The 16,974-nt window shown below is 38.3% G+C and overlaps 1 protein-coding gene across 2 annotated transcripts in view; it reads right to left on the bottom strand.

Moving 5' to 3' along the window:
* sgsm3 (small G protein signaling modulator 3) overlaps nucleotides 1-16,613 on the bottom strand; it is a 35,356-nt gene extending 18,743 nt beyond the window's left edge. For both annotated transcript variants that reach the window (XM_056255165.1, XM_056255164.1), the window contains exon 1: nucleotides 16,462-16,613. The gene's annotated coding sequence lies outside the window, so the exon portion shown is untranslated. The remainder of the gene's footprint in view (nucleotides 1-16,461) is intronic.
* Nucleotides 16,614-16,974: the final 361 nt, after the last annotated feature.

The following is a 16,974-nucleotide window of genomic DNA, read 5'->3' as shown; positions in this document are numbered from 1 at the left end:
AAAGCCAAAGTGTCTTTGTGAATAGAGTGAAGAACTGCTCTATAAATGCACCAGAGCTTATCTTTCAGCTCTGCCTATACTTGTGTTCAATGTGACGCAAGAAAGAGAGCAATGAGAAACTTAGATGTTATCTGGATATGCATAATGCAAACTCATGGAAGCTCCATTTCACTAATGGATATATATATATATATGAATATATGAATGAATGAATGAGAGAGAGAGAGAGAGAGAGAGAGAGAGAGAGAGAGAGAGAGAGAGAGAGAGAGAGAGAGAGAGAGAGAGAGAGAGAGAGAGAGAGAGAGAGAGAGAGAGAGAGAGAGAGAGAGAGAGAGAGAGAGAGAGAGAGAGAGAGAGAGAGAGAGGGGTATTATTGCTTGGCTGGTGTGGTATAGACAAAGATATTACAGAAAGACGGTTCACTCCTATTATTTATGAATGGGAGAAAGTGCAATGCGCAATATGGCGGAATAAGTTCCGCCTTCTAAATGAAAGAGCAAATCGGATTGTTCATGAGCATTAGCTTGGTCCAGCATGAAAAATGCAGTTTTTTGTCATGATTTGATCGAGATTTATGAGACGGTTGTTGTTAGATTTCATTGGTGATTTCAAATATGAAATTTAATCGTAAATTTGACAAACTGTTTTGGAGAATTCGATGTTTGCCTATTCAAAGAGATAGGAGCTGCACTTGCATGCCCGAGAGGCGTTGCAAAGATGGCCACCGAGTGAAATGACTTGTCTTAAGTCATTTATGACCTTATACTTATACCTTATACTTTGGTATAGATTTATCAGGCCCTGGATGCAAATTGCTAAATATAGCCAACTATAAGGATGGTTTTCTGCTGAAAATTTTACATATTGATCACCATCATCCATTTGTTTTGTGTTTTTGCCTTGCAAACCTGAACATTTGTTTTTTTGTATTCTGTGTGTGGTTCTCAACTGTTTTGACTCCAAGGTCCCCTACTGCCCACAAAAAATATTCAACTGTTTCCATGATGTTTCCAGTTGTTCATGATGAACTGAATAAGGATTAAATATAAGTATTTTTTTTTAAATATTAAAAATATTTTTTTACCCTATTTTGGTGCTTTGGATAAGTTTGCTGAAGTCCCCTGGTTGAGAACCATGTTCTACATTGTCACAAAGGATAACATTATCTAAAATGGATAACATATGAGGTTTTGTAAACCCTGAAACCCTGTTTTGAAGCAAACTGCAAAAAAAAAAAAAAAAAAAAGAAAGCTTAGTGAAAGTTTTGAAATCATCAGTAAGAATGTCTTCAAATCGTCAATAAAGATGTGCAGTGTACTCCTATGTAATGAAGTTACATTATATCTGTATAATGTGCAGCTTGCTATGAATTTTCGTTTTGTAAATAAATAAAATTAGTGAAGAATTTTGTAAAGAAAACAACATTGAATGAAAACCATTTATATTTGTAGTTCTCAGTTTTAAAATATAGCTTTTTATCCATTTACAAACCCAAATGAGATCAGATTCATGTACAATAGAGCAGTGTGCCTGAGCCTCAGAGGACAGTCAAGACATCACTGCTGGAGTCTCCATCATAAACAAACACTTACAAACAATGACACTCCTCATCACGCTGTAAACCCCATCGATAGTATCATCCCTATGGCAACAGACCCCACAGCAACCAAAAAAACACAGGAAAGCAGCCGATGGCACCGCATTAGCGATCAGTGTGTGAGAGGAGTCAGTGCTCCCAGATAGGGTTGGGAATCGAATACTTGAGGTCAGGAATCGGATACTTGTTATAAAATGAAAATTTTGATTCCTTTATGAGTGTTTCAATATGACTTTTCAAGCGCGCTGTTGTTTGTGCTGCACTCATCCAAAGCGCGCTCACAGAAAAAGTGATTTTAAACTAGGGATGTCCCGATACCACTTTTTCACTTCCGATACCGATACCGATGCCGCAGCTTTGGCTTTTGCCGATACCGATATTAATCCGATATTTTTATTTTATTCTTAAACTAATAAAAAATATAGCAATTTTCTCAATTAGCCACCTAAAATATACCTCCTATATAGTCCACAACAACAGTTGATTATGAAAGATTGCCACCCTTTATTCAAATACTACAAAAAAATAAAGAAATATATAAATGAAAGAAAATACAGGTACTTCAGTAATTAGCTAGCTACCAACAGGCTTAAAGTTAAAACAATTTAAACAGCAGCATTCTACATTGTAAATACCAGTACAGTTTTTGTTTTTTAAATCAAGTCGAATTTCTATAACTGTGTGTTAAACTGATTATCACTCTTGTGTGTGTTAAACACAATCTACTTAATACAGACAGCTTCATTATAAAGATAAACAACAAATCCCCAAAATATATTATCATAATCTATGACAAAAATGCTATTATAAACTAGATTAGTGGATAATACACATTGCTCTTTTTATTGTTGTAAAATACATTCATGAAAAACAAGATAACAAAAATGAAAAAGATAATTATTTTAGATATAGCTAAATCTGCTATAAAATTGAGACATGTTTTAAGTGTATTGCACAGCTATTTAATGAGGCAGCAAAATTAATAATTATTAATGTTAATAAGCTTTAATTGCGTCACTGCATTATGATATGAAAGGCTCCAATACAGTGCGGCACAGAGCGCTTATGTGCATCCCGAGCGGAGAATGATGCGCTTGAAGCCACGTGGAGTTACAGCACGCAGCGCGTCGAGTCCGCTTTGAAAAGTTCAAAGCACAACGGAGATACATATTGATGGACAGTGTATTATACAGTATCTATCTATGCAATCGTTTATTGAGCCTTTTCTTTTAACAGTTTTAAATGTCAGTTACTGTGCGCGTGAAGAACAATTATAGTGCTCTGACTCTAGTGTTGTGATCAAACCGACAGCGTCCGACACCCAGTAGAGAGTAACACGATTGAGTTACAGCAATAAAGTCCAGCAAGATAAAGTTGTTTTATGCGAAAACATAGACCTTTATCTTAAAGATCAAGTATAATAGTATTAACATTGAATCATCTTGAAGATAGTTTCATCATTGACTGTAACCGAACGCGACGCGCTGTTTGAATGCTGAATGGGGAATGACTGACAGCCGCGAGAGGGAAAAGTTTACGTGATCTTGAATTTAATGACTTAAATATTAATTTATATCTCACATAATGGCTTCAGAACACTTATAATAGAGTGCACGAAAACGTTATGGTACTTTAGAATGTTTTGTGCCTTTTGTGGGGCTTAACAATAACACATAATAGTATACCCACAATATCGGATTTGGATCGGCCTCGTCTGATCGATACCCGATCCCGCAAAAATGGCAGTATCGGAGCCGATACCGATCCTGAGTATCGGATCGGGACATCCCTAAAACCATTCAAGCACGAGACGACTCACGTGGTGTTTAATGTGCTGCACACACATTCGAAACGTGCGTACAGAAAAAGTGATTTTAATGTAATTTTATACCATTTAAGCGCAAGAAGACTCGCACGCTGTTTTCAGTGCATGTGTAACTATATTGGGGAACTCTTTATGTGACAGCAGCTGCCGTCTCTATAACACTAATCAAACAACAAAAGACAAAGAGAAAATTCACTCGTTCTTGACTGAATAACATTTGTAACTAGGCCTATATTTGTAACGCATATTTTATTTATAAAGTGCAGTGTTATTTTACATTTGATTACAGTTTCTGTACCCGAATACCTGAAAATTTTAAAACACTGTTTATTTCAATCGTATCTTTGTTCAGTTGTATCTATTTGTTGCGATTGCAAATTTTTGTATTAGTTAGGCTAGTTTTTCTATGGTATTTTTAAACCACAGGCAAAAGTTCCTTGGATAAGTGTTCTTTAGCCTGTTGATTTTTGTTCATGATATTCAGCTACAATTAAATGTTTTGCAATACTAATATAAGTTTTTTTTTTTTACCTTATTGGAATCGAAATTAGGAATCGATAAGAATCGGAATCAATAAGCAGAATCGAAATCGGAATCGTTCAAAGTCAAACGAGACCCAACTCCCAGAAGACACTCTAAGAAAGAAACACTGAAACCTTACAATTTCCTATAACAGTTACAAATCCCAGGACTCTCAAGAAAATAGAGTCTGTAGGCTGCAAGCTGCTAATGAAAGTAGATTGGATCATGTCAAGTTAGGTAGATAGATCATGTAGCGTATATAAGATACAAGATGTACCGTTTTCATAACACCGACACCAGGGTTACTGTGATTTTGGGGTGAATGATCTAAAATGAACAAACTGCTGGTGTGGCTGTCTTAACGGGTGTATACGTGTGTACCAGGGTTATTACACTGAGACCATAAAAAAGAATTACTTGAAATAAAATCACCATTAACAGAAATAAAACAAAATATAAAAAAAAACTTAAACTTATTTTATCTAGTTGATGAGGCAACATTTTTGTAATAAAGATAACTTGATGTACTAACATAATTAAAACTTAATATAAAATCAGCATTTACTAAAACATTAAATAAAAATGAAAATAGAAAAATGTAAAATAAAATTCGGCATATTAATAAAAACTATGGGAGTAGACACAAAAGTAACACTGGTGTGTGCGAGACCGTGATTGTGAGAGACGCCTGCCAACCGAAGGCCATTCATGCCATGAGGCACGTGGCAGCTCTCTGACGACAGCAACAAGGGGAGAACAGAGGGAGGGACGGGGGCAGTCAGTGTGTTACATGACTCACAGCGTGTTGTTGTGACTAGAAGAAGCTGGAGGAAGGAAAGATGGAGGTGGGGCTGCTGAGGGACGGGATCTTTCTCATTGAGGCTCATATTGGGGTACTTTTTTCCAACACAGCTGGACACAATGCACTCCGAGGCCATCAGACATCTCAGCTCCTGGGTGTCACAAGCTGGTGATCTCTGGCAGGATATCATAACCTACCCTGTGCTTAAGGAGGGCGTGAACCACAGTAGACAAACAGAGACAAACCTTACAGCCACACTATACGTATGTCAAGGGAGTGTCGGTTTTAAAGAAGATTCCAAAACTTCAAGCTGACAAAATAATCTTTGTTAGCACTGACCAAACAATGGGTCTCATTCACTAAGCATGCATACGCACAAATTTGTGCGTGAAATCTGCGTACTGAACGTTTTTACAAACCAATCATGATTCATCAATAACTTTAGTTCTAAAATGTAAATTCCGAAAAAATATAGGAACAACTGAAACTCGTACGCAGAAATTACATACTTTTGGTGGCCTAATAAACATGTTAAGAATAGATGAAAATTTAAACATAGAAATATATCTTAAATAGGCTATATTTGATCACATGTAGGCCTATCTGTAAAGGAGTAAGACAAGATGCGTTATAGCTCAAGCTGCGAGGTAGCTCTGCATAAAGACGCAGATACGCGTATCTGTCTAATAAAGGTGTTTATTGCGATTGAACTAGTGCTAAGGATGGACATGGTTTGGGCGTGATATTACTTACCTCGGGAACGCCGTCGCTCATTTAGAATACTCTGATTTCATCAACATTTACGAGGTTAAGAACATGTAAGTAATCATGTTTATTCTAATACCTGATCTGTGATCAGTGATTTCTGATGTGCGGTTATTCAAGTTCCGACAGATTTTTTTTTGTCTCAAAATCGTTCAATACTGTTTATGCATCAGTAAATCAAACCAGTGACTAAATGATCAACTTCACATTGTTTCTCTTAGTACCATGAAAATAATCTGTTATTTAAATTGTGATTAAATTACATGCAGAATGCGATCAAAGAATGCTTCCTTTACAATCACCTAATATGTCAATCACACAGTTTATCTGGACACTTGCCAAAACTCCCGTTATCAATGACACTGTTTACACTGCACAATGAAGCTCTTACTGTATTTACATCGTGTTTGCATTGTTATTTATGGTGAAAGCATGTTGTGAGAGTGCCGAAATCACATTGCAATGATGAGATCCATTATGAATGTTAGCCAATCACAGTAGTGGGCGTTTACACTGTAGTCTCACAGCAGACACACCCCTTCAAACAGAGCGTTCAAATCAAAGGGGTAAAATCAGGGTAATAGCCATTTATTTCTAAATTGTGACAATTTTTTATGTAAAAATCATATTATTATAAGTATACCTCAGGAAACATACATATATACACTCACCTAAAGGATTATTAGGAACACCTGTTCAATTTCTCATAATGCAATTATCTAATCAACCAATCACATGGCAGTTGCTTCAATGCATTTAGGGGTGTGGTCCTGGTCAAGACAATCTCCTGAACTCCAAACTGAATATCAGAATGGGAAAGAAAGGTGATTTAAGCAATTTTGAGCGTGGCATGGTTGTTGGTGCCAGACGGGCCGGTCTAAGTATTTCACAATCTGCTCAGTTACTGGGATTTTCACGCACAACCATTTCTAGGGTTTACAAAGAATGGTGTGAAAAAGGAAAAACATCCAGTATGTGGCAGTATTGTGGGCGAAAATGCCTTGTTGATGCTAGAGGGTGCTAGAATGGGCTAGGGCTGTCAACTTTAGTCGTTTAGTCGACTAATCGGTCGATGCCGTCTTGGTCGACTGACATTCTTATTGGTCGACCAGTTGCATTTTTTTTTTTACCAATAGAAAGAAATTTTCAATGATTTACTCCTTGATTTTTATTCCTTTATAAGCAGTTAAATATTACTGTATTCTAAATATAATTAGCCTATGGTTTATCCCCAACTTTAAATGCTTTAATTTAGGCTATTTTGTAACAGCGCCACAGTTTAGCGCACACACATAGAACACTCGGCTCGCACCTGTGGCCGGCTGCGCTGCTGCTTCATGCTCAGTAAGGGATATAGGTAGTTTAGCTGTATTCATTCAGTTAGAACGCTACTTGTTTCGGTTTTTATGTTTTTATACACTATATGTTTGTATCTCGATGCGGCGTGGACGCACTTGGAAAAAAAAGAGGCGTCGCACCGCGACCGTTGCTTCCATCATTAGCGCACACCGCGCGCCTACATTTGAAATCGAACTTGAGCGCACAAAAGACGTGAGCAGTCCCTTTAACGGCTTTATCATGCTGACTCAATAGATTGTGTTTTCTTGATATGTTTTTGTTTTTATTTGTACACTTGACGCATTTGAAAATAGCCTAAATAATGTAACAAAACGAAAATAAACCTATATGCGGTCCTACAATAAAGCCTATTATTATTAGGATTGTTTTTTAGGCTCTTTGGGTTTTTGTGTGTGTTTGTTTTAAAACGCCTAGATAGGCTGGACAAAAGTTAACCTATAGCTTTGAAAGTAAAGAAGAATATACAGCCTGTATAAACGAGAGCTTTTGTTAGGATTTTTCATTGTGGCAGATAGCAGTTATATTTTTTGTAGCGTGTGGTGTGGTCAGGTGCGCGATTGTGACTGTCACTATAGACCTAGGACAGAGCTCCTCACTTTTTGCAGTTAAAAAAAAATCACTTAATTTTCAAAGAATTGTATTATTATTATAGTTGTATGTATTTTTGATGTTTTTTCGTTGTTGTTTTATAAATGCTCTATGACAATTGTTAAAAAATGTTCAATCAAAACATCGCGTCTTTTTTTTTTTTTTTTTTTAGTCGACTAATCGTTGCGCAGGACAAGACTTTGGTCGACTAAGGATTTCTTTGGTTGACTACAGCCCTAGAATGGGCCGACTGATTCAAGCTGATAGAAGAGCAACTTTGACTGAAATAAGCACTCGTTACGACTAGAGGCTGAGATTTTTTCGGGATTCCCGTGATGGGAAACAAAATCACTATGTATCACGGGATTGGAACGGGAAAGGAAAAAATGTCAGCGGGAGTGGGCGGGACCGGGAATCGTAATAAAACTATGATACCCAACTTTATACACAAATATACAGTTTCTATAAATAAACTCTATATTTAAATTTTGAACTAAATTCTATTTGCCTCGTCTCTTTATGCTCTCCTGTTTGCTTTGGTGTGGTTGGTAAAGTGAATGACGTGCTCCACAGTGAGCGCCGCTTGAGCAGCGCGTCAGCGTAACTACATCGTCACTGCAGCTGCAGACGCGCGAGAGAATTCACACTGGAAGCGTTTGTACAGTGTCACAGCAGCGGCTCCAAAGCTACATAAGCGAGCAATTCTTTACAAAGAAGTTTTAGAAGTTGGTAATTTATAAAATTGATAGTCTTGAAAGTTTGTTAAGGGGAGGTGTACAACATTCGCATATAAATGTTAAACAAAACAACCCAGAAAACAGCTCCAATCTATTCGTTTCAGTCATAATTTCGATATGTTTACAAGACTACAAAACACACACACAAAAAGCCGCACACTTGGGTTTAATTTGGGTTGTAGCTGTCTGTGTTACATAAACTAAAAGAAACTTTATATATAATATTTTCTGGCAAGTTTACTTTAGTTTTTTTATATATATAATACACCATTAAAATATATATATATATAAATAAATATAATACACCATTATATTTATTTTAAATATAATATATATTTATATAATATATATTCACCCAAACTGAATAATTAAAAACAAGTTTAAACAGCCTAATCTTCTATAGGCCTAACTATTTTTTAGTCTTCATTTTCTTTTTTTGCCTACTCAAGTTCTTGTTAAAACTCACTAGACATGCTTATTCTGTGCATTTTGGGCACTTTTTGTGTGAAATTTTGTCTATCAGAGAGGAGCTTCAGTGTTGCTGGAAGATTAATTGAGGAAAGGCGCACCAGCCTCAGTCCGGAATGTGTGGACACACTCTTGTTCTTACATAGCAACAGTGAGACTCATTCTTAAAGGAAACTCAATCTCAAGAAGGAAATCTTAGTTCAAGAAGGATATTTATTTTTTGTTTAAATTTTGTTCTTTCAGTTCAATAAAGTAACAAACTGTGCTATGCTCATATCTGAACTGTATTTTTTTTACTGTAACTGACAGATTCCGGTAAAAAAAACACAACACGGGAGTGGGAGGGAATAGGAGTCATTCTTCTGGGATTGGGGCGGGATTGGATGTTTTTTCGTTGGAGTGGGACGGGAGAGGTTTGAAAATCCACTCCCGTGTCACCCTCTAGTTACAACCGAGGTATGCAGCAAAGTATTTGTGAAGCCACAACACGCACAACCTTGAGGCGGATGGGCTACAACAGCAGAAGACCCCACCGGGTACCACTCATCTCCACTACAAATAGGAAAAAGAAGCTACAATTTGCAAGAGCTCACCAAAATTGGACCGGTGAAGACTGGAAAAATGTTGCCTGGTCTGATGCGTCTCGATTTCTGTTGAGACATTCAGATGGTAGAGTCAGAATTTGGCGTAAACAGAATGAGAACATGGATCGATCATGCCTTGTTACCACTGTGCAGGCTGGTGGTGGTGGTGTAATGGTGTGGGAGATGTTTTCTTGGCACACTTTAGGCCCCTTAGTGCCAATTAGGCATCGTTTAAATGCCACAGCCTACCTGAGCATTGTTTCTGACCATGTCCAACCCTTTATGGCCACCATGTACCCATCCTCTGATGGCTACTTCCAGCAAGATAATGCACCATGTCACAAAGCTCGAATCATTTCAAATTGGTTTCTTGAACATGACAATGAGTTCACTGTATTAAAATGGCCCCCACAGTCACCAGATCTCAACCCAATAGAGCATCTTTGGGATGTGGTGGAACGGGAGCTTCGTGCCCTGGATGTGCATCCCACAAATCTCCATCAACTGCAAGATGCTATCCTATCAATATGGGCCAACATTTCTAAAGAATGCTTTCAGCACCTTGTTGAATCAATGCCACGTAGAATTAAGGCAGTTCTGAAGGCGAAAGGGGGTCAAACACAGTATTAGTATGGTGTTCCTAATAATCCTTTAGGTGTGTATATATATATATATATATATATTAGTGCTGTCAAACGATTAAAATATTTAATCGCGATTAATCGCATTAATGTCATAGTTAACTCGCGATTAATCGCATTTAATCGCACATTTTTATCTATTCTAAATGTCTCTTGATTTCTTTTTGTCCCATTATTTTTTTCTCATTTTAATGCTCTTATCAACATGGAAAAGTGGATCGGCTTGCTTTGTGCAAATGTTTTTTATTGAAAACAATATTGGCATATACTGTGTTCAATTTCACACTAAAACATTATCACTTGGAGCAAATAATCTCTCACACAATATAACACTGTCCATCAATAAAAGGGTGAAATAAATACTGACGAGGTCCTGATATTGACAAGGGGGCGGAGAATTCGCATCAGCTGTGTGTGTGTGTGTGTGTGTGTGTGTGTGTGTGTGTGTGTGCTGGCCATCATCAAGTGGTATTCAGACTGGACGTGCTGCGATGATGATAGCTCAGTTCACAACGACAAAACACACAGATCACTTTGGTCTCGTCAATGGAACCATTTGGCAACTTTTTAAAAGTAAACTTTCCATTCAGAATCTTATTGGCATCCATTTCGGCGTCTCACGCTCGTCATCCACTCAGAACTGGACGTTTTGAACGTTCCTATAACATTCAGAAATAACGTTTTTATAACTTAATGGGAACGTTATGAAAACATTCTTATAACCTAAAATTGTTAGCTGGGGAAGAGGAGAGATTCGCGATTGCACTGAACACGTTTTAAGTGCAGGCATATTCTCTGAGTGAGCCCAGAGAAAATTCTTACAAGAGCAGAGTGTATCTGAGAGCGCGCGCGACTCGAGCAGAGAGATTCGTAATCGGCACATTATATTCCGCGCGCGAGCAGAGAGATTCGCGCTCGCGCATCCGGCTCGCAAGCCCAAACAAGTGTGTGCGGCGTGCCTGTTGTTTTGTTTCCGGTCTAGCTAGATCCGCTTGCGCTTTCAAAACGTCCTCGCGCGCCGCAAGCCATTGAAATGAATGTGTTTCATAGCGCAGCGGCCCGCATGCCGTCCTGTTGCAAAAGCATGTGAAAAAAAACCTACAAAGTTTGCTAGGCCAAAAAGACCGTTAATCGCGCGATAAAAAAATTAACGCCGTTAAAATGGGTTTGCGTTAACGCCGTTAATAACTGACAGCCCTAATATATATATATATATATTAGGGCCGGGACTTTAACGCGTTAATTAAGATTAATTAATTACACACTTTAACGCGTTAATTAATTACACAAGTTATTTTAATCGCACTTATTTTTGCACCGCGGAACGTTTCTCACTGGATGAGTTTCGGCGGACCGATTATACTGGCGCACCAACTAGCGTTCATGACGAAGAAGCTGGCGAGATCGCTTTGGTTGGCCGGTGGCTGGGAAATTTTGTTACAAAAAACGAACGGATGGAAGCGTCGATAAGAGCATGGTTGTGTGCAAGCTATGCAACAAGGAATTCGCTATTGCTATTAGTGTAGAGTAGCAATATGCTTTTGCTATGCTATAGTGTAGCAATATGCTATTGCTACACTTAATGGCAAAAATTGCACTGGTCTGCTGGACTTGGTTGAACAAAAATAAACAATATTGTGTTGCTTAAGCTTATGTATTCCGTCATTATTCAATGGTATATTAAAAATCCATGTGAAAAAAATTACTTCTCACTGTTTTCAGGTCAAATATATATGCGATTCAAATGCGATTAATTTCGATTAATTAATTACAAAGCCTCTAATTAATTAGTTTAATTTTTTTAATCGAGTCCCGGCCCAAATATATATATATATTAGTGCTTCCACTAACGACTAATTTTATAACGACTAATCTTTCGACTAGAGCTGGGTTTCGATTCAAATTTCAAGAATCGATTCGATTCCGATTCTCAAGATCTTGAATCGATTATCATTATTCGATTTTCGATCGGATAATGATATTATTCGATCGGATCAGATTATCCGATCTGATCCGATTTTCGAGATTTAGATATGAGTTTTTTTTGTTTTTTCCAGCTGTTACCTGAATTACAGGACTGTAGTTATGCAACATATTGATACTATTAGGCTATTATAGACATTTAACTGCTTGTTTTGAACTTCATGCATGTGTATTGAATGTTAAACAAGTTCATAATGATAACAAACAAGAATGTTTATCGTGGTGATGTGTAGCCTAAAGAGGCTTCGCACAGTCAGACAGTGAATGAGAGAGATCGGCAGAGCGCGTGCGATTACCTGCGTCTGTCTTTGAAGTCATATGTATTCGTGAAAAAGGTTGCCGTGTCAAAGGAAAGCGAAATATTTGTCGTCATATCCTTTTAGCGTTCACGTCACGGGTATTTACCATAAATGCGCGTCAGGAGCAGCGCTGGGGTGCGTTTCCCGAAAGCATCGTTAGCCAACTATGGTCGCAAGTTCCGTTGTTACCAATAGAGTTCAATGGGATTTGCGACCATAGTTGGCTAACGATGCTTTCGGGAAAGGCACCCCTGGTCAGCATTCCACAGCGCGAGGAAGCCGCGGGGAAATAAAATCAGCGAGTCACGCATTGAATCAATGCCATATTGGTCTCTAATAAGTGAAGCATCAGCTTCAGCGTTACCCATGCGACGCATTGCTGCTCAGCTGAGCCTTGAAAAGTGGAACTCAAAGTTAAAAATAATTAACACCTTGTTTCATTACATCTCTTTTAATGAATCAGCTTTTTTGAACGTGTTCGTTGAATGAACGAATGACTCACTCAAAGCCCGTTGTTGTAACAGTGTGCGCGCTGAGTGAAAGCCTTTCAGTGCGCATACATGGATCTCCCAGTCGCGGCAAGTTAAAGTTAGCTATGTATTAACAATCTAAGCATAAGTATCTGCATTTCCATTAGGCTATACCATATTAGTCAGAGTCCTAATCTAATCCTCTATTAACAAACATGCATGTATTCATTACTTTAATTAGCTCTTTGTTCTGCCTTAAATTAATACATTAGCTTACTGTACATTTTTATATGTACATTTCTGAAATGCATAACTGATAACATCACTCTGAATTGTAGGCTAAAGTAGATGCAATGCATGCATTTTAGGTAAAGCTGCTTTGAAACAATATGTATTGTGAAAAGCGCTATACAAATAAATTGGAATTGAATTGAAAGAGTCTGGACTAGCCTACTACACTTAGCTCTGCCTTATAATGAATCGCACTGAAAGCAGGCAGGCACGCTGATATGCAGCTCGCGTTTACACTTGCGTGCATGCCGGGCCCGTGCCGCGGTTCGTGTGAATGTGAAAGCAACATGGACTCGGGTGCGCGTTTTAGGTGATTATGTATTTAGTTAAATAAAACACATGTAAGGGATGATAGTGTTGATGATTTACCTTGGATACGAGCGAGAGCGAGTCTGCAGTGTATTCGCGCTTAGCGCGTGGAATAAGGGCAACAAATCTGGAAAAGAGTCTCCTCAAAAGAGTCCATTTGCAAGCAGCAGAAGGCCACCTTATGCGACACACGCACCTGTGTTGTTCACTCAGCTGCGCATAATAGCACAGAATTAATAAAAAAAAAAATATATAGGCCTATATATATATATATATATATATGTATATATATATATATATATATATTGACCCGCGGTCTGTTTTCTATCACGCGCATGCACGTTTGCGATGGCGTAAGATGCACGCAAACACACCAGGGTTCGGTAGAATTCAGTTGAGTGTGAAACCAGACCAACGCTGCGGGGGCGCCGGGAACAATCGCGCGCGGGCTCGGACCGCAGCAAACGAGCCCAGTGTGAAAGCACCATCACCTGCCTCCGCAATTTTTCATATCAAAGCAGTGAAGGCGGGGGAGGGAGAAGGACGATTATAGCAGATTAACCAGCACAGCAGGGCGCACACAGCGCACAGACTGGTGTGTGGAGGTGAATTACAGTGAGCCGTTTGAGACGGGAGACCAAAAATAAATATGCGGTCAATAGTAAAACGACACGTCGACTAAAAAAATTGGCGCCGACTAATTTGAATGGTCGATTAAGTCGACTAATCGCGGCAGCACTAATATATATATATTAGAGATGCACCGATTACAATTTTCTAGGCCGATCCCGATTTCTGATTTTTCCTTGAGTTTGACCTGCCGATACCGATTTTAGCCGATTACGATTTCATTTTTTCAAACCACTTTACAGCACACACAAATATTTATTTTCTATCTTCTCTTTAATATAACATTTTGCATAAAATTTTTTTTTAACAGATAATCGCAATAAAATAGAACTATATAAATTACTCCTGGTGTGGGAAATTCACACACATCTAAAGTGCACTGTTATGGAAGAACCATTTCCGTTTCACATCCAATATCCAACTAAAAAAAAGTTGATATATTTAGCAAACTAAACTTCTGTATGAAAACAGGTAATGGCAATAAAATAATATATAAATAAAATAAATATAGCCTTGCAGTATAAAGATATTTCTCACACACACACACAGGCCTATTGCAATCACTTGTACATCAATGGCAAGTTATATTTCTCAAACAGTTCTTCTCTCATCTGACACATGTCCAGCCAAGCTAAACAGGACAAGTGGAGCATGTGCAGGGAAACGATAAAAACAAGTTTAAATGGGTAAATTTTCTATAAATATTTTTGATTCTTCATTTTCTTTTCTGACATAGCCTAGCCTACTTCAGTTCTTGTTAAAACATGCAAATTCTGTGCATTTTGGATGAAATCATATTTATTTTGTCCATCAAAAGTGTGCTTTCACTTAAATTGAGCGCAGCAAAAATAGACTCGGCGCCGAAACCCGCGCTTCACTTTTGCTCACGCGACGCTCCTGCTCAACGCTCACGCGCTGCTCCGGCTCCCGGTGTGAATGCACTCATTGATTAACATGCACGCCGAACAAAAAAAAAACGCGCTGCTCCCGCTTGCGGTGTGAAACGGCCGTTACTACATGTGCGCGTTCCGTGCGCAAGTGTGATGTTGATGTTGCGCGATGTTAATCGTGCGGCGCCCGAGTGCATTTGACCGGCATAAAATCGGATTATGTCAGACTGACCGGCCGGTCGCCGATCATGGCCGATCACATGAAAATCGGCCGATTCCGGTCACCAGCCGATCAATCGATGCATCTCTAAAATATATATATATATATATATATATATATATATATATATATATATATATATATATAACAAATCCAGTTCATGACCCCTTTAAATTACAATTAGACATTAAACCTGAATTATCATAGTAACAAACTGCTTTCACTTATTGATGGCATCATACCATCGAGCGGCAGGCACAGCAGATTTTCTCATTCTCATTGCCTGTATTGCACACGGCACACGCTAGTGAACATGGGGGTGGAGGCATCAAAATAGGGGTGTGATCTTTTTGGGTAGGGGCTTGTTTGTATTGGCAATTGTAAATATGAACAGCGTTTACCAGAAATTGCTTACTGCACCTTTAACAGCTTCAGTGAGGTAAAGAACTACAATCCTATGAAGCACTGTGGAAGAGAATCAAATAAAAAAAGGAGAAATATTAAACTATTTTATTAATAGTTTAACTATTTAAAAAATAAACTAATTATTATTCTAATACAATGAAAGAAAAGTAAATTAGTCATCACACATGACTTTCTTTTGTGGAACACAACACAAAAAGAGATGCAAGGCAGAATAAGAGTCTCCGTCACCTTTCACTTTATGGAAAAATGTGCAATGAAAGTAAATGGTGACTAAAGCTGTCAGTACAATATATTCTGAATGTCTAGGTTCATATTTTGTGTCCCAGAGAAGAAATGATGTGACCAGTACGGCCGTATTCTTCATTTACATTCTTTGGAGACCTTTAAAAAAGGAATAATCAATGGCAGGACGAGTCATTTTACCATATGGCACCTGAAACGAGTTCGCGAACTATCGCACGGGTGCAGTTCACAATTAATCATTCAGAATAACGGACCTGCTGTACTAATAAGGGTTTGGGGAAACCGAACCTAATAAAATACAGGAAATGTAACTTATCCCCTCAGGCAGCGACATTAGAGGACAATCATCTGCAATCGTACAAGAGTGCGTTTCAACTAAGTTGCGCACTGTCAAAACACTGCTGCTGTCAGACAAGCAAACTTCACGAGTTGAACAAGAATAATGTTCGTTCCTTAATATAATATTATTTTGTATTCAGTATTATTACATGCACACATATAGGGCAAATTATAGCAACCAAGCCCTCCAAATATGAACATACTGCTCTCAATACGTGCAAAGTACTTCTGAGAGGACATTCAAATCTGTGTGCCGCTTTCACAGTCGATACCGTTACTGAGAAAATACATCTAACGTAAAATGACACGTAAACAGTACAATAAAAATGTATGATAGCCCGCTTTAGCTCTGAGATACTAACTGGTCGCTGGCTGGCAAAAGCCATCCAAGCATCAGTAACGTTAATCAATGCACTTGCCGCTACGATTAGCCACCGAGCTAGCGAAACAACAAATGTTATCCATCTTCTTACCTTACGTCATGCTGAATCTGCTTTCTGAGGATATGTACTTCGTTGTACAATTAAGCATATATTTTGCGGATACGGTGCAAGTATGGGATGTGAACTTGTAACTCGGGTTTTGTGATGGTGGACAGACCGACTGTTTTGCGTCATACACCTGTTCGTGTCTCGCACTGAAGTATTGTATCCTTCCGCCAAAAGAGATTTCCTAAAGAAATAGTTCCGTTCCTTTTAATATTTTGTCTGCTTGACAGCAAAAAAACTTTCAATAGCAGAAACGGTAACTGTGATTTTAAATAGAGGAAAGTAAACCGTATTTTTTCTCTTTATATTTTACCAATCTTTTCAACATTTACTTTACATCATATCTGGAAACTTCACTTTGCGCTTCATATGAGCTTTCAAGCGAAACGAGTCAACATAGAGAGTTGAATAAGAGTCATTTGGCAACGAACTGCTCACGTTAGCCGCGTTGTGTAGCCCATTATCATCTCAATGCTCAGAAGTCATGTAGCAGAGCAG

Source organism: Rhinichthys klamathensis, unplaced genomic scaffold, assembly GCF_029890125.1.
Source record: "Rhinichthys klamathensis goyatoka isolate OS25496 unplaced genomic scaffold, OSU_Roscu_1.1 h1tg000119l_1, whole genome shotgun sequence".
In the NCBI taxonomy this organism is placed as follows: domain Eukaryota; kingdom Metazoa; phylum Chordata; class Actinopteri; order Cypriniformes; family Leuciscidae; genus Rhinichthys; species Rhinichthys klamathensis.
This window is presented reverse-complemented; position numbering and strand designations above follow the sequence as displayed.